Source organism: Cynoglossus semilaevis, chromosome 8 (genome assembly GCF_000523025.1).
Source record: "Cynoglossus semilaevis isolate Cse_v1.0 chromosome 8, Cse_v1.0, whole genome shotgun sequence".
NCBI lineage: Eukaryota > Metazoa > Chordata > Actinopteri > Pleuronectiformes > Cynoglossidae > Cynoglossus > Cynoglossus semilaevis.
The window spans coordinates 18,741,730-18,766,032 of NC_024314.1; the positions used below are offsets into that span (position 1 = coordinate 18,741,730).

At 40.9% G+C, this 24,303-nt stretch overlaps 1 long non-coding RNA gene across 2 annotated transcripts in view; it reads right to left on the reverse strand.

The window, feature by feature from the left end:
- LOC107988841 (uncharacterized) overlaps nt 1-24,303 on the reverse strand; it is a 117,522-nt gene that overhangs the window by 11,906 nt on the left and 81,313 nt on the right. For both annotated transcript variants that reach the window (XR_001760335.2, XR_003050365.1), the window contains exon 3: nt 7,915-8,033. This is a non-coding gene — a long non-coding RNA (uncharacterized LOC107988841). The remainder of the gene's footprint in view (nt 1-7,914; nt 8,034-24,303) is intronic.

Here is a 24,303-nt window from a genome sequence, read left to right on the forward strand (position 1 = left end):
CAAACCGTCAGAGTTTCCTACTTGGCTCAGTGTGTCCTTCCTTGCTGGGTCACTAATACTAGCTAGCAGCTGTCCACAGATGTTGGGCTGATAGCAATAATGAATTCATGTTTGGAACTCTGTCTGTCCTGGATTATTAAAGTTGATGCCCATGCTCTACTTAACTGAAGCAGCTGTTACCGACACAGCTGTATGGGATGACCTGTATAACACTCTCAGAATAAGCAGAACAATGACAGATATGCACACACTGCACATCCATTATCACCCTTCTGCTATTTTAAGCATTCTGTCTTGAAAACTGAATGACTGTCCCAGTCACATTTTAATAAAAGGTAAAACGCATGCACCTGGGAGTACAGGGCCAGAACAAGGCTTCAAAGCAGCCTGGATTCAGGAGCATCTCCTCTGCAAAGGCCAGTGTACATTTACCCATAGATTTGTTTTTGTTTAAGTGATTCCAAAACATTTTTTCCTGGTAAAGTTAATCGTTAAAAAAACAGATACATGAAATGTCTTTTAATATAACTTTCTGCTTTATAGGGGCTTTCTCTGACAGCGTTTCAGCTGTATGTGATTCAAACACTGTTGCCGTGCTATGCTACTCAGTAAATGGCAGACAATGCTACCACAGTAGTTGCCAAAGAAGTGGCCGACCAAGATTAAGGTCAACATTTTGTAAATTATTGCTATTTTTAATTTAATTGCAGTTAATTCATATTTAGATATATTAATGACAAAGCCTAACCAACGGTATTATTTGTTACGCTATTATTGTTTTTTTTTATTAATGAATGTTGCTTTTTACTCAATTTCTTAAACAATAAAAACCTGATCTTTAATTTGTTTATGTCTGATGCTGACATCCTACCGTGGTTAATTCTGAATCAAAAATGTGCTACTAAATAACAAACGAGAAGATCCCTGTACGGCTAGGTCCTCGGCAGGGTGAAAAACACCGCTGTTTGTAAAACATTTTGCCTTTAAAATAGGCCCTGAGTGAATCCACAATACATAACAAAGCACATCAGGCCAGTGTTGAAGGGAAGGAAGAGAGTAAAAATTGGTTTCCTGCAGACACACTCTCAATGTCAGCTCTGGTAGGAAGTAGTCAAGACTGTCTTGACAGAGGAATATAATTTTGAACCCAATTTTGTGACTCAACTTGATATATCCTGTTCTTCCCCTTCCGAGTGAGTGCAAGTATCTGCCAGTGCCACTTTTTTGAGGGAAGGCAAGGAAGGAAATGAGGCGTGGAAAAGACAGATTTGGACGACAGGAAGACAGGTCCAAAGTGTGTGTGTGTGTGTGTGTGTGTGTGTGTGTGTGTGTGTAGGATCACTGGTGCATATGAGCATGATTTAAATGAAGAAAAATGGCACGGGGAATGTGATCTATACATTAACTATACCCTGTAAAATTCGGCGTGTGTCATGTCATGTAAAAAGAAATCTGGCAGCGAGTCATCCGTGAGCCCGTGTCGCTGCTGTAGTGCAAGACATGGGTGTCAACCGTCACTTGTCGTACTCTTGTCAGCCGTGATTCTGCCACGGCGTCAATCACCAGTTTGGAGGCTGCTCCTGAGTGCCACATTCACAGGGATGAGATGACGCTCGTGGTAATGCATCCCCCCCTGTCGAGTGTGCTACAGGAAGTTTGGGTGATGTTTTTTAGAGCATCTGACAAATAGGAAGGTTCCTGTTCATGTACCAACAGACACAGAAACTGCTGCTTTTGGTGCTTTTAGCTTTTCTTTGTCAGAACAAGGTGTAAATTTGCCAGTTGGGGGAAGCAAGTGGATTTGTGTCGACGTTTGACTGACAGCTGGACTTGAGGGACTCATCAAACATTCAGATGGTTGAAGTCGGAACACATAGAACTGGGTTTTGGATTTTCGGCCGGGGAAACGGACTCTGAAGTTATAGCTCAAAGCTGGATACACGGATGACACTCTGATATCTTTACATGAATCAAAACAACCGACAGCTATTGTCTGCACTTCTTGCTGCTTTTTACTCTTTCTCAGTGATATTGTGGCTGCAAAAAGACGAGAGCTATTGATCACTGTTCCTTAACATGGCCGTGTTGGTGGGTGGAGAGGGAGGAGGAGAAAGGAAGAGTGTGTGGGAAAGCTACATGGTTGCCAGGCGTAAGAAAGAAAAGCAAACATTTAAACATCATGACGGAAATACGGTAATGGGAATTGTAAAAAGAGTCGACACAAAGATCAGTGCGAACTGGTGTGAGCTGGTTTTCCAGGCTCGGGAAAAAATAGATCCGCAGCCTCCCACCTGTCTCCCATCGACCGGTCAATAGGGAATCCTTATTACAGTTGCTGCCTTGCTGACTGTGGACATGGACTTGACACAACAGACCCTTGGGGGTTATTGGCTGCACACTCCTCCAATAACATCTACCTGTCTTCCTCCAGCGCCTCGGCATCAATCATCTCTGTCAGCCCACTTTGTTCTTTCGTCCACTCTTTGTTTGTTTTGGCCTTTGCATCTTGTCTTCTCCCCCACATGCCTCCCCCCGCCCCCCATCTTCAGACACCAATATCTGATTGTCACTGGCTTCAGAAGCTTCTTTTCATCTGCTCTACCCCTCCCTCCCCTATATCTATCACACCCTTATTCAATCTCTTCCTCTTTCGCTTGCCCGCCTCCACCTTTCATCCTCCTGGCACCGCATTGGCAGGTTCCATGCTGCAGCAAAAAGATACTAAAGAAGCTTAGAGGCTTGTTGCCAACGAGACAGCAAAGGCACCCAGAAGTGACCTGTTCATTCATGCCGCATTTCCTGCTATTCAAAATAAAAGGGAGGAGAGCGCGTCATATTGTGTCAGCTGAACTCAATAGGTCTTAAATGCACACACACGCACAAATTGGACACAAACTCTTCATTCAAGGTGCTTCTTTTCTAGCTTCACTGCAGGAGTCAGACATAAAAGCCATCAAAGCTTTGGCCACATCGTGTCAGTTGTTTAGAGGAGTGCTGATACAAGAAGTACTGCGTGCATCGAGGGAAAAAAAAGCATTTTTTCTTAAAGCTTGGTGGCATGGACCGTATTAAAAAATAAGACAAAGGGTAGCTCTTCAGGTAGCAATCTGTTACGCAAGGTGAAATCAAAGGGCAGGTTTCAGTCATTAAACATCTATGGACTAGTTTGGTCAATTTGATGTCGTGCTTGTTTCGCCAAATTTGCACTCAAATAAAACATGTTCTTTCTTGCTTTATGTAGTCTCTAAATTTGCACATCATTAAAAACATACGTCGGAGGTCGGTCGAAAAGGCTTTCTGTAAATGATAATTGGAAACTGCTTAAGGTTTTAAACAAGATGTAAGATGCCTTAAAAAGAGAAGAAAACTCAATGTTACACTAATTAGCTAACGGATACTAAAACAGCTAAACAAAACTGCTATGAATTATTAAATAGCATCTTTAAGAAAGCTAAAAGTAAAGTAAAACGGAGGAAATATTAAAAATGTCAGGTTATATCAAAATTATCCTCTGGTATTCTAACAAAACAAAAAAAAAATAGACAAAGGGTAAAAGAGCGGGGTTTTGGCTAAATAAAGTTTATATATTATCAAAACAGCAAATGGTAACATACCATTTGAACTAATTTTATTAAAAAATAATTTAAATATAAACCGGAAACAAACAGGCAAGGAAAGAAGATTGTCAAAAAAAAAAAAGTCTTTTGAGAGCTTCAAGGACAAAATTGACTGCATGAAGCATTAGTTCTTTTATTATTCAATTTTAGTGACCAGAAGCAGCAGAGGGCGAGATGAAGTCGATGATGACGTTATCAGAAAAATAACATCCATTGACGTCAGTGTATCCGTAACGCTCTCTCTCTCGTTACGCAGATGACACATTGTTCTTTTGTTTTTTTTATCATTCAGCCCATTTCAACAGATTAGGTCTTTTTGATAAAACCTATTTGACTGTACTGTTCACTAACTAGTTATCTTACCATAAAGTTACTGACTGTGACACCAGACTGGACTTCAGTTGTCATGAAAATGTCCCCTACCTACACAAATGAATAAATATTTAAACAATTCCATAATTTTCCTCAATCTCCATCTTTTATTGGTCTTACACAGCAGTTTTTTTTTTGTACATTTAAGTGTGATTGCGAGCTGAATCAGCAACGTTTGCTTTAACTTATCACAAGGAAAAAAGCACTAACAAGTTTTTGATGCTGGAGGCATTTGAACATTATAAACTATGAGAAACACCAGCCATTATCCCAACAGAACTCTGAGTTCTGTTGGGATTTTATGCCTGGCTCTTTTTCTTTGGTCTTTTTGCATACAGTGCTGCAAAAATGTTTTGGTTGGAGCTGTTTGATAACCATGACAAATTCTTCAACGGATGCTCCTTCAGGTTATTCCAAAGTGAAATTTCAAGTCTGATTATTTAGTCCAATGAATTTGCCAGTATTAAATTAAAGCCATTCTTCCCGCTGCCTTTGCCACTGGCACCGACATAAACCCAAAACAGAATCAATCCAGCGCCTCAGAGTGTTTTGACTTTAATTTTGGTTCCTTTTCTCTGTTGTTTGTTGTGTCCAAAAAAAGTTTGTTTCCCAAGGTGTTAAAATCTCTGTGACCAGTTGTGAAATGTGCTGGGCGACGTTTGGACGTCTTTCAGACCGACTGCTCACGAAGGTCGTATCTGCGTAGACGAGCCAGCACAGTAAATCAGTGCTTAAATGATTTACATTTTGAGTGACATTTTGAGCAGTTCTTTTACTTCAGACACCTTGATCTCAACATTTTTTAACATTCTTTTCACAGAGAGGACAGTAAACTATCCTTTCCACTGTCCTCAACTGTCCTCCTGAAAGTCTTATCCTCTAAAGCATTGGTTCCCGAAGACAAATTTCATAAATAACTAGAGTTTGCGCGCCAGGGGTATTATCGCCACCTATTGTTCAGAGGTGTGAAAAGGAAAGATCTTTCTTCACTTTTTTTTGCCTTGACCACTGAAAACCACTGTGAGCAACTTTTGTGTCGAGACCCTGCAGTTAAGAATCTTCTCAATTTATTATTTTTTTTTTCAAAACCTTATTTCCTTCTGGGGACTAAAGGTGTCCCAGCCCTTCTGTATACCAAGGTAAGGCAAGTTCTAAGATGTGCAATAAAATGGGTCAAATAAAGGTTTTTCAATAAATTTTTTTTAATTCTATGGAGATTAAAAACAACTTTTTAATCACTGGCATGTAAAAAGCCGAGTGACAGATTTCATTTTCACACCAGTTTGAAGAAGTGTATCTTTTCTAGAAATGTCTTTTATAGATAACGCTCCAAACCCACTCGGTGACGCGCTATTTCAAACTCCAAAGCAGGATATTCCTCGAGCTGTCACACACACACACACACACACACACACACACAAAAAAATAATCCCTACATCCAGATGCCTGACCCTGGTATCAGAGAAGCTGGGACTACGTTACATAACCCCAAAGTCCTCTTTTCCTTGACAGCATATAGAGAATCCNGTATCAATATGCACTGCGTTGCTTTCAGTGAGAAGAAGAAAGAAAATACAAATAAGCAAATAAACCAGCACGCATGACCAAATCATGCTTATTCAATGAAGAGAAACTAGGACAGATAGATCGCTCTTTTTATTTATTTCTTTTTCTCCCCCCCCCCTGCAGTTTAATATATTCTCCCGCGCCTGGCATAAAACCGCAGAGCTCCTCTCCATCACCGGCAAATACGAGATTGAATTTTGAGAGAGAGAAAGAGAGAGAGAGAATACGGGGAGAGGGTGTCGGGAGATAGATAGAAAGATTGCAGTTGGAGTGAGAGCCAGGCAGGAGGTGGTGAGGGTCATGAAACTAGTAAATCTGTTCATGCAGGCGTATTGGCTCAGGGGATGTGTGATTTCTTTTCATATTCCCCCTTACACACACCCCCCCACCCTCTTTAAAAATATTGTAAAGACAGGGAGAGACAGAAATTAAATAATGAAAGCGTTTGCCGATGACAAGCTCTTTTATTGCTGATATTAAATATCTTCTTAAATGCGTTTAAATGTATTGTATTTCTCCTTCCCCCATTTCAATATCACCCTTCACCCCCCCGCGCTTCTTCATCCTTCATTCTTGAATCATGCACTGCAGTGAATCAGTGGATACAGGTGATATGAGACTGAGAGCGGTCTCAGTGACCTGACAACATTCCCACTCCTCCAATCTCTTCAATCTCTGACCCAAGAAATATAAATGGGACATTATCCAGCCTATCCCATCGCAAACACACACAGTCACACTTTGGTGGTCATCATCACTCCCACTTCTTGCCAAACACGACCGCACACCACTCGTTCACGGTGGTCCTACGTTACCCCACCAGACCCTGGCTGTAGTTACACAAACACAAAACTCAGTGAAAGAGAAATACGGTTGCTTTAAAGTTTTTTAACTGGAGACATATCTAAAAAAAAAAAAATGTCTCCATGGATCAAAAACTTTTATACAATATTTACAGTCCTTTGTGTGACAGGAGATATTTTCAAAGTCACTCATAAAACCACATTATGAATAAAATTAGTGAAAAGATTTTAAATATACTTATGCATGGAGGAAATTGTAAATGGAAACTGTTTTGAATGATCGCACTGTTCGGCATCGTGGAGTTTTTACTAATCGGGCCATACATCAACTTATTACATAAGAGTCGACAAACAAACACTGCTTTTCCTTTTTACTTTATATCATTTACTACTGTTGTAGCCTTTTAGCAGGCACTTAACCACAGCTTTGTTTACAACCACTATTGATAGAAAAAAAAGAGTCTTAAAATGTTTTTTTTTTTGGGGGGGTAGAAAAATACATTTTTTTGTCAGTCCCAAAGTTATTTACATTAAAAACATTCAATTACATTAAATTAATAATATTAATATTCAGGACTCAAGGATGTGTTTTTGGAATGTCAAAGTGATTGTACATTACAAATACCCCAGAAAATGGCAAAATTTAATCCTCACTGAGAGTGCAGCAAAAAAAAAAAAAAAAAAAAAAAAAAAAAAAGTAATGGATGAAGCAGAACTGATCTGATGGTGAGTCAACGGAAATGTTCAGAAGCGGAACCAAGGGTGAATCAATTTAGTGTCGGATGGGATCCAGAAGTTGTTGAACTTGTTAGCCTGTTACACTAACATATCTGGCCTCGGTTCTACGGGATGTCGTGTCTGTGTAGGTACTCAGTCATCCAGGTCATCTTATCCACAGGCTTCTTCAGTTCTGACTGACTACTGCGACCTTGTCAGTCAGTCAGAACTGAAGAAGCCTCTTGGATGAGTCCGTTCAGTTACCCTCGATGTAACTATTTTTGAACAGGATATTGTGCAAAAAAATAGCCTGTTCAGTATTAAAAGTTTGTTTTTGACATTTTTTGACAGATGCCAGACACAGTCGGGAAAATACGCTGTGTAAAAAGCAGTGATCAAGCAGGAACTAGAGACACGGAGAAAACGAGGCCTTAAATGTATGTTGGTACCTTCACGTGTGTCACCAGAGAGTGGTCATTAAGTTATTAACCAGCTTCTAAAACACAGGGAACTCCGTATTAGGATAATGATACATTTAGTCAAAGTTACTTGTAAAATATTACCACCTCCATTCAGAATCAAACCCAACGAGGCTTCAGCAGTGAGAGCTCTATTATACTGCGGTGAATAGGGGGAGTAAAACTGTCTCCTCTGCTGTGTCAGTGTAGTCGACTACAACTGCAGGCAGACAGGCTTTAGCTGGAACTACTGTGACACAATGGACTTGATGTCAGAGAGATAAATGCAAGAAAAAGCAAGTCATGACAGAGATCACAGAGGTGGAGGTTGGAAATGATGGCGTACACAGTTGTGGGCATGTGTGTGTGTGTGTGTTATACCTCAGTGTGTGACACTGCACCGCATCTCATCAGTATTCTGACTGCGTGTCCCGCTCCTGCAACGCCTTACAGCCGCCCGTCTCCATGATGCAAAGGATGCGCGTGTTCATGCGCAAAGTCTGTGGACACACACGGAAGATGATGTCACCTGTGTGACATGGACATAAAAACACCTGATGGCAGGGTCCTCTAAGCTTTTCCCTCAAGAAGGCCGAGACTTATCAGTGAGAAATGACCAACTGGCTAACTTTTTTTTAGGATATACAAAATAAAAAAAATAAAATAAAAAAATTAACCAGCTAATTCACTGTTTACTGTCCAGTGAGGCCTTGTTAAAAAAAATAGCCCCAATATGTTGACAATGTTGACAGACCTACAGTACAGTAGAGTACATACAAAAAACAGTGGAGATCTTCTGTTAGCAAAGCAGTTAGCCTGAAAATTTAGAAAAATAAATAAGCCATCTAAAAATATAAATATAGTAAAGTAAACATTAACCAAAAATGCTAAAACAAGGATAGCTAGGTCAAAAGTACTTACAAGTTAGCATAAAAAAAAACATTATGAAAATGTCAAATGGTAGCTAAATATATTTGAAGTATTCCATGAGGTAAATAAACAAATAAGCTATTGCATGCATGCCAAAATTGAAAATATAAAGTTGAATAAAAATTATAAAAATATATTTCTGGATTCACATACAAGAAGGTTACAAACTCTAGAGAGCTGTACTCCAGAGCTATCAAAACAAGTTAAAGAATTAAATCGAGTTAAAGCTAAATTCAACAGTTCAATAGTTGCCCATTAGCTACCTGTTTTTAAAAGTTTATTCTGCAGGTTTTGATTTTTAACATGACAATGTGAAAGCAGGAGATGATCACATTTAAATTTCATGCTTTTTAAATCCAGCCTGAGGGTTGTACTACACAAACCCCAGGTGGAGTTCCCAGCAGTCTATTGGGGAATTTTTATGAAGCACTACATGCAAATGTGGTTTATACATATGATAATGTTCTGTGCAAAAGGGACTGAGCTGAAGTAAGTTGTGAAAGTGAGTTCTCGTTGCAACTTGGTAGACATAAATAGAAGACTTCTACTGGCCTATATCTGGTCTACTGGAAGACCACACCTGGGCAACACACTCCAACTGAAGCCAACTGTCTTCTGTCTCTAGTCTGAAACACCAGGACCAGAAGACGACCATGTTTGGTCATAAATATTATTCCCATTGAATTCTGAATTCTGGATACTTGTGCCACCAAATGTTATCAGTCTAGTTGTTCTGGTTATTGCGTCACATCACAGAGCACAGTTGGTCTGGTCTGACATGTTAGATAGTGTTATTTTATGAGTTCATTTATAGAAAGTTTATTGCTGTACATTGAAAATTAAGTATCCCAAATACAGTACCCAGGATTTAAACCACTCTTAACTATTCTGCTTGAGTTCCTTTTGGGGTTTTGACAGGAAGCAAAAGTGTGTCTCACCAGCAATAGTATTGCAAACCAGAATGTAGACTTTTATTACCAACCCCAGTTTGGGATACCCCATATGTCACAATCTGCTATTTGGATTTCATATTGAGTTCTTTGTGTGGCCCATCAAACAACTATAAAGGAACAACAACAACAAAAAAAAGCTTGACCAAGTAGTATGCTCTGTGGTCTGTTTAGCCATAGCTAACAAACCCTTTGCCTCCCGGGCAGTTTGGGAGCTGCTCTTACAAGTTAACCCTAAAAAGTGAGGGTATCTCACCACTCAAACTCTGACTAAATAATCAATGCTAACAACTTCAGCCACTTAACTGCAGCCATGTGCTGGTGCCTTAGCCTTTTCCATAAACAGGGTCAACCATGAAAGATCCAAGAGAGGCCTGTCACGCAGAGAACAGAGAATCACAGAGCTGTGTAATTAGAATCGATAATTCATTTTCCCCTATTCTGCCACCGTTCCATTCAAACGACACCGTGAGCTTTTTCACAGCGCTTCCAAATCTCTTAAGGGTCACAGTAATTGGAGTGCGATTTTTTTTTTCTCTCCCATTCACCTCGCCAAAATCACATCAGGTAGACCCACAGAACGATATTCTTCTTGGTGTAATTGTCTTTGCTTTGTAGAGTTCCTGCTGCTCTTTTTCAGTTATTGTTCTTGTACCGAGGTTGATTTGAGAACCAGCAATGTCTTCTAGTCACAAAAAGGTGCACGTCACCACGCTATTTATCCCTGCAGCCATTCTGAAGCCCATTACAGGTCGGGAACCCTGATGTTCGCAGTCAGCAGGTTAGCAATGAGACTCAGATTTCTATGTGAAGTGGACGGAATTATTCTTCAGGTTCTTCACCTGGATGGTGACTAATCGCCGTCAAATGAGCAGCATTGTGCGAGGTTGTTCGTGGCTACGTGCGTTTGAGCAAAGGAAATGACACCCTGCTGGTCAAGTAATGACCTTTAATTACACGTGTTCATTCTCATTTCCCTCAAACTTCCTTTATTTCAGTCATGTCACATTCAGAAATGTTGAAATGTGTTTTGGTCCAGCAGAACAGAAACATAGGCCTGTAACATGTTAGGGTGCTTAACCTGTATTTACAGTAGCACAAAGAAAAGACTTTCAGTTGTAACAGTTAGTCAGTAACAGTCAGTCAGTTGTTAAATATAAACGTTCGTTAGAATCATGAAAAGCTGGGGCATCTACATTTTATATGTTCATTATTCCAATTAAATAACATGAATTTTAATATAAATATCCATGTCAAGAGTATGACGTCAGAAGACCAAGACAGCTTTACATTTATTGGTTTGAATGACATCATCAATTCGTAATCTATTGACAATCAATTATGTTCCGCACCACTAGTTGTCGCCCTTTCTTTCTATGGTTTGGACAATTTTAATAACAGAACTTATCCATTTAGAATTAGAACTGAACCAGGGATATAAAGAAAAACCTGTACTACTATACATGTCCTAGAGTATTTTGACAGCAACATCATGATATGGACTCATAACACCAATTTTCACAGTTGCAATCACACATCCCACTCTCATCACCACAACAGTTATAATAATGATTGGAAGAGTTGTCATTATCACCATTATCTAGTATTGGCCCCACCAATCGAATCACCATTATCACCACTGTCAACACTGTCACACACACAGCCCACATCACCATAGACTTGATAAGTGGATCACTCTGAGCCTGTGTCAGGCAGGAGATTGCTTTGGGACACTTTGAAGATCATGGAACCTAAACATGCTTCCACACATGCACACGTCGAGCCGCACATTCCCATCTGTGGGTGTCACCCACAGAGACACCGATAATGGCGACTGTGAATAGCTTCTCTGTCACACCGCCGTTCCCTTCTCCTCTGCCTGGGATTTAATGTGACAGTTATAGCTTTTCCATGGCTTAGTATCTCACATCAGCACCCCCAACCCAACACCAGGTGACCACGCCTGAATGGAAATGAGATGGTCATCTGTCAGCGACAGCCTTCAAACCAGTGGAAGACTGACAAAGTGAGTGGGTGAAAGATTGAGGGAGATACTGGGTTATGGAGAGAGAGAGAGGAGGAACTCTTCAGATGCTTCATAATGGGATATTCCCCATCAACGATGCCTTTATCTGGATACGTCGATGCAAGCTGGATGGGCTAACATGGCAGAGAATACAAATGTGGACCAACATTGATCATTTCCATTTTCATCTTCGCTTCATGAGGAGATAAACTGCTGAGTGAGAAGCTGGTCAGAGTAGGACTCAGGGATCTGTACAGTTGAAGGAATCAACACAACTGAGTACTGTACGACAGACCCCAACGGAGGGGAACCTCGTCACTGTGGTTTATTTTATGTCCTAGATTGGCAAGGTGTGGCACTTTGGCCCAGAGGCAATGTCTCACCTCCTGGGGAAGATTGAATCCCGGTTAGGACGGTTGGCACCTTACAGTGGACTCCTCACCTGCAGGAAGGTTCAGGGGGGTTGGTACAGTGCAGTGTGATTTGGATGGCGGTCATAGAGACTGCTGCCCCCAGGATCCGGTAACAGATGAAAATGGATGGATGGATTGGTAAGACTCGGATCCAGTCACAGCCCAGACCAATATCAACCTTTCGACCACCACATCTTGTCTGATTTATCACAAGCGCCCAAAGGTGGCGAGCTTCGATGTCAGGCCCTGTTGGGTTGGTATGTGAACTCAATGTGACCCCAATGTAATGATTACAGCCGTCACTGTGACCCATGTGGCCACACAAACTTTCTGAACCACGCAAAGAGCCTGGTCCAATTAAACAGCCAGTCAAAGCTTCAACTGCACAGTATTCATAATGATGAACTCATTTAAACATGTATTAATTTGAATACCAACACTATTCTATTTGCTAATTTTTTTCCACCTGGAACAGAGACACTGTCCTCCAACAGAGCATTGCTGTGTGAGGTATCAATTACCTGCTGAAGCCCGAGGGTCAGCGACTTCAGTCAATGAGTGTTTAACACTCTCTCCAGAATATTAAACATTATGAGTCTGTGGTTGCCCCGGTGGCCTCCAGGTTAGAGGACAGACCATGAATGTCCCTGATTCTGGCCACAGTTATTTACTGCAAGTCATTCTGCGGGTACATTCACCAGCAGGCCTGGTCTAGAGTCTGGCCCAGAAACTACTCACAGAACAGAAGCAGGGTTTTATCAAGTCCTCCCTAACAATAAACTATTTTTTGTTAAACCTGTGAATTATGTGCCATTCACTTGGTTGATGTTGAGGGCACTTTTTAGCTAGCTTCCTGGTTTAAAACATGGTATCTTTTGATTTGTTTTTGCTCAACATTTGATATTTTGATGCTAACTTTAGCTTACTTTGCTACTCTGACTACATTTAGCCTCTATTAAATGTTTTTATTGTGACAGTCTTGAAGCCAACATTTTAAATCACATTTTTTTCATCCTTTGACTCATTACATAAAGTTTTAATTGTGTTAGCTTTACTTACAGCCTCAATCTTTGTTATTTCTTAATAATGTCTGGATAACTTTAGGCTAGGTGTTTAGCTGGACCTTCCCTAAATTATGTTTGGTCAACCTGTAGCTTAGATATGGTTTTGCTCTGTTTTTGTATTTTTGCCAAATGTTTGGCTATATCTACTTCACATTTCCTGTCGTCTTTTAAATAGACAAATGTACCAGTTCAGTTTTTTCCTTTGTAATGCTCTAAATTAATGACACAAATCTTACGTAAAAAAAATCTTAAAATGAGGTTCATTAACTTAACGTACTTCTATAGCGCACTTCTCGCCCTGGTGACTTCTCAAAGTCAAAAAATATTTTCCAACTTCTGACTGGTAGCTCTTGATACCAGTATAAGGATTCTTGACCAGGCCCCTTGAAGGTGACTGTAGAACAGATTGAGAGGCCAGTAAGCCAAAATCAAAGTAGCATCACAATAAATCAGCAGCAGTGAGACAGCAGACAGAGTAAAGGTGAGGGAAAAAGGCCATGGATTTTCTGCCAGTGCGACAACTAAGTGTCAATCAGTTGCTGGTAGGTGTGTTGGACAGAGGAAAACCTCACAGGGACACAAATGCCTCCGCATGCACATGCACAGGCTTGGTCTTCCAGCTGAAGCGGCGTACGAAAAAGGCAAATGCGCTTCCTTGCTTGTATTGATTTGTCAAAAATAAGAAATCATTAACTGCGTCCGAGCTGACGTGGTGCGGTGACAGGACAGTGATCGATGCTGATGTCAGGGGCTACGGCGAGAGCACTAATACAAAGTAGATGCATTGAATTGCATTAATGCATGAAGGCTGAGGTGAATGCACAAACACACTGTACGTATATATGTACACTATACACCGGTTGGTAATTAGTCACCCTGACACAAAATTCCACGGCAAGTGAGGACAAGCACAGCTGAAATAGACCAGGGAAGCTACTCCCACAGTCACGTGCACAGTCATCAGGGGAGGGTTTCTGTACGGTGACGGGCCTAATTAAGTCACACACACATAAGTGGTCTGTGAATGTAAATGTACTCTGCTTTGTTTTTTTGATGACTCAGAGCCACACAACAAACTAAAAACAGCGCACAATGTAAAGCAGAAAGGTATTGTAGAGCAAAACACGACAACAAGAGGATATACGTCAAATAGAGCAATAAGCCCTGCTGCGGGGTCACAGAGCGAGAGAGGGCAGACACCACATGAAATATTGGGCTTCCTCACAGACAGGCCTCCCAATGCAGCAGAGCCTGGGGGATACACAGGGAATTTTAGGTAATTCAGTCCGACGTGCCACAGCTCAGTGGGCCCCTGACTGGCTGCTCTGATTGGGCCTGACGAGCCCCCTCGCAGAAAGAGGACCGGGGGGTGAGGGCAGGGAGGCGAGGGTCACCAAGAAGGCTCGTGATTGGCTGTGGCATTTCTGGAGGCAACCGGTGAGACTGCAGCTCTATGTAGGTTTGTCCTCAAACAGAGGGCGAAGCAACTGAAATGGAGCAACGCAGCATTTATCAGCAGCACACGGCGGCATTGTTTTAGTCCTGGGCTAAAATTAAACCTCGCACTGCTGTCAGCATCCCGAACAACTGCACGCAGCTAAATCTCAGTCTTTCACTTCAGGTTATTATATAATTTCCAGGTAAATAAAGAGCAGCAAATTAGGAGAAGTGCTGTCGGTGCAAACATTAAGACATTTTAAAAATACTGTGACACAGCGTGTTTGGGTAAATTCCCAAGTTTATTTGTACTTATTTGGATGGTTCTATTGTGTATATATATCACCTATCACCACTAGGACCCAGGTACAAACCAAACAGTCCCTTTATCCCTGATTAGTTTACATCAGAAATATACCATCTAATAACAAAATACTCCAACGCCAAAGGACTAGGCCCACGGCGGCCGTAGCGACCGCTGAGAAAAGTCAGACCTTCTTCAGTAGCAAAAAACTGTGCGATTAATGGCAGTTTAAAATGTATTCATAGCACATCACTCTCCTTCAGTTCTGAGGCCTTAATGACCAGTTTCTACAGAACTGAGAAGAGGTTGAGTTCCTCAAGTGGCCAACTGAAGAAAAGAGAACATTAGCCCTGATAGTACTTTTCAGCTGATTACAGTGTGTTGGCGAAGAAAGTGAATGTGATTCTTGGATGAGTGGCAGAGATGAAACATTTTGAAAGAATCAAATTGTGAATCAGAATCTTATTTCCACGATTGCATCAACATACTGTGTGTTAACGTCCCCTCGTAAAGTCGGTCTCCAGACTTGAGCACCGTCAGCTGAACCTTGAGGCCAGAAGCAGATTTTTAATTTAGGTTTAGTAAATATTAACCAACTTCCTCACTCCTGCCTGCTTTTACTTTCTACTAAATGATAATATCTCACGAGCATGCATACATTCATTACCTCCAGCTCCTCGCAGTTTTTATGCCCAGGTCTCCGAAATGCTTGCTCGCACATCCGCCCAGCACATGGTGCGGTATTATTTTAATGCAAGTCATGATTAATTGAAAAGCGCGGAGACTCTACAGCCGGTTCTCAGCCCATTTAGGTTCAGAGACGTCTCTTCAGCGTGGAGAGCCAGTCCTTTGGTTGCAATGTCATGTATCATGCATTACCTAACATATTAATCACCAGGAAAGATGACTCAAATATGATTAGATTTTTTTCTCCCCACGGTGCATGCCTAATTTGGTGTTCCTCAGTGTGAGTTTGAGGTCATCGCTCTCAACCAATCCCCCGGCAAGAATTTGAGCTCATTAGGGGCTATCCCTCACCTCTTCTCGTACAGAGAACATCTCTCTCTCTCTCTCTCTCTGACTCCGTCTCTCTTCAGCTCTGTGGCTCTCTACTTTAGAGATATGAATAGTGCTTTAATGGATGAGCCATCTAATGAAGGATCCATCTTCCGTGATTAACATTTTCCCAGGCCCAGAAATCGTCTGTGGGTTCAATTATCACTCGTGAGCCCACCTATTGTTCAGGTGGCATGCGCCTGCTAAGTGAGGGTTTATACCTTCCACACTGTGCATTAGTGCACATCAATTATGCAGGTGGCGGCAATTACATATTTATGTATTCTGATAATTACATTTTTAATACAGCAGATGTCAGCCTCATTTAAAAGAGTTAATGAAAATGAATGGCAGCCATTTTGCAGTGGAGTGCCGAAAACGCACAGCTGAGAGTCAGGGTTCTAGCCAGAGAGCGTTCAGCTGCACAGCTGTGAAAAAAAAAAAAATCCATGTGGCTTTTATTGATTAGGAGAGGTTGAATGTTATAGACTTGTAATTTGATTGTCAGGATCATGATAGATTTGAATAATCATTCACCCTGTGCTGTGGCACAAAATGGCTGCTTGATGTATATACACTCCCCCATATGAGCACAGTGATCTTATTACCGTGGTGAGTGGAGCAGATTTACTTCATAATGAGTCAAATCTACTGCATTATTGTTTTCACTGGGTCATGAAAGTCATAGAAACCCTTCATCAACTCCACCAAGTCGTTGTGACGCTTTTCACCCAAAGCAAAGATTATCTAACCAAGTAAGTGGGTTGCGTGGTATTATGTGACCCACATACAGAATTCAAAATATAGGCCTCAAGCTTTACTAAAGCTAGTCCTCTCAGGTATATTTATGTAGTGGACTACCTAAATTAGAGAAAAAAAATATTTTTACAGAATGTTGGCTACATCGCAACTAGTCTTACTTTGGTCACAGTTTGTGGTCCTGATTTTAGACATGTCTTTTGACACCAGATGTGGGCCACTAAAGTCCTGAAATCTGTTGCTCTGTCCTGGCTAAAAAAAAAATTAAAAAAAAAATTAAAATAATATTTGGCATCTCTGACTTTTACCATAATTGGGCAATGAAGTTTTGAGAAAATGTCTGAACAACAAGAGTGGACTTTTCTCAGTAGTATAATGACTCGGCTATCCATGATTGCATCTTGATCAGCTACTGACTTCTGAAAAGTGAGTCACCAGCTGTGAGGGGCATGAGAAGCCCAGCCGAGTAATGGTGACAATATAACTGCAATTTGGTCTATTTTTAAGGAAAATGATGTGTTTCCTGTTCAGTCATTTGTATAAATTCAGGGTTGATGATTAACAGCCCCCCTCAGAGAATGACTCTGCTCTCCAATGTGGGGCTGACATTTCCTGAAATGCCTAATTTTCTGCCACCTGCCACCAAGGTTAATAATGCACACAGCTAACGTCATCACAAGACTAAGATCCATTCTCATTTCCAATCCTCTCCCCATTATCAACCCTCTGCCCCTTGAAATTAAGTTACTATGGCTAGTGCTGACGACTGAAAGTTCCAGCTGGAAAGTTCCAAATGAGAGGAGATGGAGCGAGCTAACGCTAACTCAACTAGCAATGAATTTGGTAGTTGCATTTAGTTGATAAAAGAATTTTCTTTTTTTTTTTAAACCTATGTTACAAAAGTAGAGCGATTGTACCTGCTGGTCAGTATTGGTACTGCATCCAGAGCTGCATTGAGGGTAGTTTCAGATTAAACATCTAACTAAGCTTTCTCCAAAATTATGTTTCCAATATTTATAATATTTGAAGCTTTTAATTTCAACTGAACCTTCCTCAATATTCTAGACATACAGTACGACCACCATCAGAATGATTTTGGGGAGTAGTGAACAATTTCAGGTACTGTTCAAAGGTCATCATGATGTAAATTAAACTCTCTTTTCACATTTTTCTCATTATCACTTCAATCTTGTCTCTTAGAGACACACAAAAGTAAAAGTAAAATTCACTTGTACTCTGGAAATGACAAAGCTCTCGGAGAATGATGTTTATGAGATATTGAATTGATCCCTGATCTTACATTAATGAAAAGTAAATCTATTATCAGCTGTTCTAGGATATTTGCTGTTTGTTCACATCATCCAACCCTCCCTGTTTGGAGCTTCAGCCAATGTTTCTTTGCATTTTCCACTGACATACATTTAAATGCTGCTATCAGTCTTCATCATCACTACTCACATGTACTTGTGTACTTCATATACCCCAAGGTGAGTGAATTATTTGGTAGCCATTAGAGGCTGTGATGTGGTGTGAGGTTGTTTTCATCAGCCAGGATACTTCTAAGAACCTTTTTAAATGCAGATTTTATGAAGCATTTGACAAGTGAACGGAGACCAGCCGGAGGGAAATGACCTCAACTGTAATCAAATAAAAGCACAAGAGACTTTCAGGTCCACTTAGATAGACAGACAGTAGATCTGGGAACTGCAAACATAGTTAAACTGGTGGCATATTTTTTGTTTTAAATCTTGCTCTTTCTGAGTTTTCATGTTTGTCTTATTAGAGAACGTTTTACTTTTATACAAGTGCAAAGTCTTCTCTCGACAGGCGGTCAGATATTCTGAGAACAGCCTTATCTGTAAAGCTTATTGGCTATGAAATGCAAAATTGGACATGACTCCCCTGGGAGCCGGCCAAGACTTTTGTCTGGGCTTAGCGAAGTTTACCGAGCTCGTGCGTCACATTGAGTTGGCAGAGGAGCGTCCCCAACAAACAGAGAAAACTGTGAAAATTAGTGTATTGGTAATGAAGCATGCGGGGGCCGTTGTGACATCCACTGATTTTTGGCTTCATTTCTCTCTCTGGTGTCAGCACTGTGAGGTCGACTTGTTTTGACTGCTGGCAAAAGGTAAGGGCATATGTAAATGATTGCTGCTCGATACCTGCCAGTATTTGAAGGGAAACCGGGCCTCGTCTTGAGCCGCAGTACATTCCTGTCCATCAGCCACAGACTTCTGCCCCACACTGAAAATCCAATACTCGTTTATGAAGCTCCCAATACAGTCATTAATTAAATTTTTGTCATGCCGTCAGACCATCGTCTCCTTTCCCGTCCCTGGTGATTCATGAGGTAGAAACTTAAAGTACATCTTCCCAACTGTCTCTTTTCTTTTCATCCCCATCTTTGGTATTTGTAGTAAAAAAGACACCAAACGGATGAGATGTCAAGTAAAAAAAAGAAATGATGACATAACCAATGTCAAAACAATTCACCCACGATAATATTTGTGCGAGCAAACTTTCAGTTTGTGACAGAAATGCAAATACAAAAAAAAAAAAAAAAACATTAATAAGATACTGCCCGGATGGGTTGCATGTTGACTGACTATTTTATAAATATTATGGTCATCAACTGAAAGACACTGACAAGGACAAAAAGACATTCATGAGAAGGCGTGAAATGCGTAAGAACAGGGAGGCTGGTAGTGAGGTAACGAGTCGTGTCAATCAGTGTTCTCTGCATCCATGTCTTTACATACACTGTTATGTCAAGCCACGTTGAGTGATCGACCTCTCATTAAGTCAAGGTTCAACCCATTTGTTTTTCTAGGAAAGTCAGACAATTCCAACATCAGACATGAATTGAGCATTTATCGAATAGCAACAAAAGCTAAAAGCTCTTTTGTTAAGACGTCTGTTCAAAGGCCTCCAACACTGAGATGTAACAAAGAAAACAGACAGCTACCTAATATTAAAACCTCACCAACTCTGAAGCTGAAAATTAATCAGAAAAACCAATTCACACCTTTAAGTGATTCTGGCTGATGATGTAGCGACACGCTGGTCTTGTAAATGCACTGCATTGATCACACTGCTCTCCCTCGTGTCTCTCCAGCTTTCGTGGTGAACAGCTTCTGTAACCTGTTGCCTGGGTGACAGTGGCTATAAAACTGTAAAGTCCAGACACTAACAAGAAAGAAGGAGGAGATTCATTTATTCCTGCTAATGGAAAGCTGTACCAGTGTTTGATTCCAGACTCAGTGCAACATAATTGTTCCTCACTTGTATTCTTTAGAAAAGCTGATAGTGTCAGTCAAACATTAAGGTAATGCTGCCCATTGCTTAACACGAAAGCACTGAATGTCAGTTTGGATTAAAACAGACAACAGGCAACTGGGGCCAAATCAACTCATGAAAAATAGAGGAAGTCATTATCATTCTACTGTAATACTAGTAATCAAGTAAAGCAAATTGCGACTGGTGATTAGATCCTAATTAAATTCTCCCGACCTCCCACTTCCCTGGCATCTTCATCAGCATCACCAACACAACCAGCAGTATATTTTTTTGTCCTGCCATTGTATTGACGGCACACAGGGCGTGCTATGCTGGTTCTCACCACTGGGAGAACAAGCAGGAAATTGATGGATGAGTGGGCTGGGGCACGCCATTTCCCAAATCACAACCTAAGAATCTTAAAAGCAAGGGGGATGGAAACAGGTCGCGGCTATGCTGGTATCAATCTGCCCACTGCCTGGCCCTGACGGATGGCCCACACCACTATCCATAATTACCTGCTTGTTAAAGGCAGGGACAACCAGGGGAAGGAAGCCCCTTTGCTCATTTCAGCGGCTGATACGGCCTCCTTGCAGTGTGGATACAGTTATGGGAAGCCCTAAAGTGTTTTCTCTTATCCTATCCTGTTCAGCAGAGATAGACATCAGTCATCAAACTTTGGCTGAGGAACAACCTTGCTACGATCAATGTAATGGAGAGGCGGCCGGCAGCTCTGGACTGACCACAGATTGATGCTGGTGTGTTGATTAATGCCAGGGCACACCCGCCCAGGTTAGTGGAGGCCTGACAGTTTTATTGATAAATTAAACACACGGTCGCATGAAAAGCATAAATCTCTCAACTCCTCTCCATACCCGTTTTCAGCCTTGAGTATTCCTCAGAGCTAACCTGAAGTGGAGGTTTGAGGTACTGTCAGCTCTGGAGTGTTTGTTTTACTAGTGTCTGCAAATATCTTCTTAGGGCTAAAATTTGGAGGCCATCTCAGGTCGTAAGCAAAACAGGCCGTACAAAGTTTACAGAGTAAATTAGATAGAACTTTTTTTTTCCCCAAGTCAGCTCCAGTGTTTAGTTCATCTCACTTCATTAGAGCCCACTACCCGTGTCCACCACTGCAAATTAGTAGCAGAGTTGACTAAGTAGGTCAGAGACGGCCTTTTAACATCCACCATCGTTTGATCCAAGTTAACAAACCTGATCAAATAATGAGCAAACTCCAGCAGCAAGAAAACAAATCTTAAATCAAGGGCCTGGACCCTAATCCATCAGGAATCCGAACAGAACAGGAGGAGGAATGTAAGAGGAAATTAAATAAGAAGAGCACAAAGACTCGGATGGAGAGATAATGTCCACATTCCCTCCCACACTGACACCTCAGAAGCACACACACAGAAACACCTTTCTTGCCTTACCCTCGGTCTCTACTGCGTCAGACAGATGGATGCACTTTTGAAGAGGAGTCCAAGGAAACTTTTAATGAACAAGAAGCCGGCTGAGGGGCTTTTTGAATTATCTCGTGGTCGATAAGCACCCAACAGCGCAAATGGCACAGCGAAAAGCTTTGGTCAGATAAACAGCGTCTTTTCAGGAAGAGAACAGAGGAGGAAACTGACACTGGAGAAGAGATTAGCGGAGAGTCTTTTCAGGGACTGTCAGGCCGAGTGGACAGGAGTTGAAACTGTGAAAGAGAGCGCTGAGAAGAATTGAAGGCGAAATGACAGAGAAATGTCTCTTTTGAGGACATTATTGAAAAAGTTGCGATGGTTTCAGTAACAAGCAAACACTAACAAAAGTGACAACACTACAAAGAAACTAAGCTCATGATATAACATTGTGAAAAACGTAATTTTTCCCAACACATTCGCTGTATCAGTTACGATACTCATGTGATACTTGCGCTTCCTGAATATGATATAAAAATGTGACCAACTTTTTTTTTGGAACCTTTTCTGGAAGATCTTTCATCAGTACTATTTAGCTTTTTTTTTTGCTTGGATTTGATTGAACTTAGCTATATTTGGCTTGAAAATCCCCCAAGAGAACAAGGCACAGCAACAACCTTCATTGCAGTATTATCAGTGATTTTAAATAATGCCTCTCTTGCCTGGTCTCGTCACTTTACGCTTTTTAATATAAGAAAGATCAGGCCATATCTAACCCAGCAGGCTACCCAGCTCCTGGTACAGCCCGTGGTCATCTCTGAGATCTTCTTGCCTGCCAACTCCCTATCCTACATCCTTTGTTTATTTTATGTCAAAAGCCATCGGTACACTGACCCACACTCCATAAACCACTTAAAGCATCTTAATTCCACCCACAATCACCCTGAGACCACTGGTATGTACAAGCCCTTGAGGGAATAATTACAAATTTGCAGATCTTATTCTTGTATACCAGTAAAACTGTCTTCTTATGTGTGGCATGCTTTGTAACCTATTACTGGCTGGTTACACTATTATGTCAATATGTGCCTCATCCAAACATAAAACTAGAGAACAGAGAACACACACATGAATCCCATGGGTACAAATGCACTGATAACAGGATTGACAACGTAACAGCCCTAGAAACAATTCCCCCCAAACGCGATCATCATGTGGCTGATGATGGAACCACATGGACTCTGACCTTTCAGATAACCGTCACAATGTTCTTTTGATGTTGTCAGATCAATTACAGGCTCTCTTGGGAACGGCACCCAGGTTAGACCTCAAATGTAGGAGGTGATTGATTTGTCGTCCACAAGCAACACACAACCAACAAAGAAGAGTGATGAATTCCCCGGTGTCACAGCCTGGCGGAAATTAACACACACATACGCTCACACACATGCAGTGTTTTGAGCAGGAAGGCTTGAAATCTCTTCAGGATGTTGACAGATGCACAGAAGGGAAGAGGAAAGCAAATATGTACCATTACTCTATCCAGAGGCTAAACAAAACATCTTGGAGCCCATGATAGAACACCTCAAAATCCAGGCTAAAATGACTTGAAATATTCAAATGACAGGTTAATGAATATATCTTTATTTATGGAAAATTAATAATTAGTAATTTTTAGGTTGTCCTGAGGAGTGGTTTTTCTATCCAAGTGATCAATGCTAAATAATCAACTCCATGTACCTGTAATCCCAGACCTGATAACAGAAGGCTGATCAAAATTTGTCAATGCTACATCCTTTGTTATTCCAACAACGTAGGATTATACGGCATTTAAAAAAACATGACCATAAAAAAACTTTGACCATGTAGAGCCAAACTCTCTCAAAGCTACCAATGTGATACCTTGTTTGGATTATTATGTACTCACTCTCAGGATAGTCCTATTGAAGCTTCACACATTTAAAGCAGTTGACTTTGGACTAAACCCCAACTTAAATAAATAATACGACGATAAGAGTTTATAGCAGTGTTTTTAAAATAAGGTATGTGGCACCACTATTGGACCATTATTTTTTAAAAACTGCATTGGCTAAATAGTCAAAGGGGCTAAAAATAATTACCGGAATGATTCCAAGACGGAGTTTTTAAAATAAGGTATGTGCCACCACTATTGGACCATTATTTTTTAAAACTGCATTGGCTAAATAGTCAAAGGGGCTAAAAATAATTACCGGAATGATTCCAAGACGGAGTTCTCAAAAAACCGGAAAGATTAAATCTTTACGGCATACATCATCTTTGGAGGGAAGCATGCAGGGAAGCATGCAGGACCCAATTGCAGTACTCAGGAGACACAAATCAGGTACAAACATTTCAGTCCAAACTTAGCTTGGCAGTTAATCCAACAAAAAATGAGGGAACGCAGGCCAGGTAGGAAGAAAGCACACAGGGTTACAGTACTTGGAGAGAAAACCGTTTTCCAATATGGTTTGCAAAGTAAAAAGTAAAAAACAATGGTGTGGTGTATTTATTTTTTTAAAAGGTACTTTTTTAAAAAAGGTTTGACATCTTTAAGAAACAATTCCAAGAACGAAAAAAGAACATCTCTAGAACACTGAAAGTGCAACAGAAAATGATCAGCTGTATAACTTTATAAGCGACTGAAGGACTGTTTCTTAGGACAACATCTGTATAGTGTAAGTGCATTAGGCTCTGTCAAACCTGGAAAGATGGCTCAGAACTCATAAAAAGCACATATTCAGTCCTGCCTGTGGTGGGAGCCTTAATATCATAGAGAAGGATTGTAAAATAATCCTCTGGTGGTGATAATTCAGTTTTGTGAAAGGAGATGAAACATGCACATCAGCCTTAGTGCTGAGACAATAACCCTGCTCTGTAAATCTTCCAAAACATGTGTAATACATCCAATAACTTTCTCATAATCTTAAATATGGTTATGGGAGGTCATTAATCAGTGTTAGTGATTATTAAAAAAAAACAGTTAAAAAAAGAAGGGCGACGGAGTGAAATATGGGGAAGGTGGAAGGAGAGAGGCGAGCCACTGTAGCGTTTTTCACAGTGTCAGTGCAAAGGCGTCAATCTACATCCTCCTGCAGCCTGTGCCTTTAAATCAGACCTGCCATCAGTTACTGCAC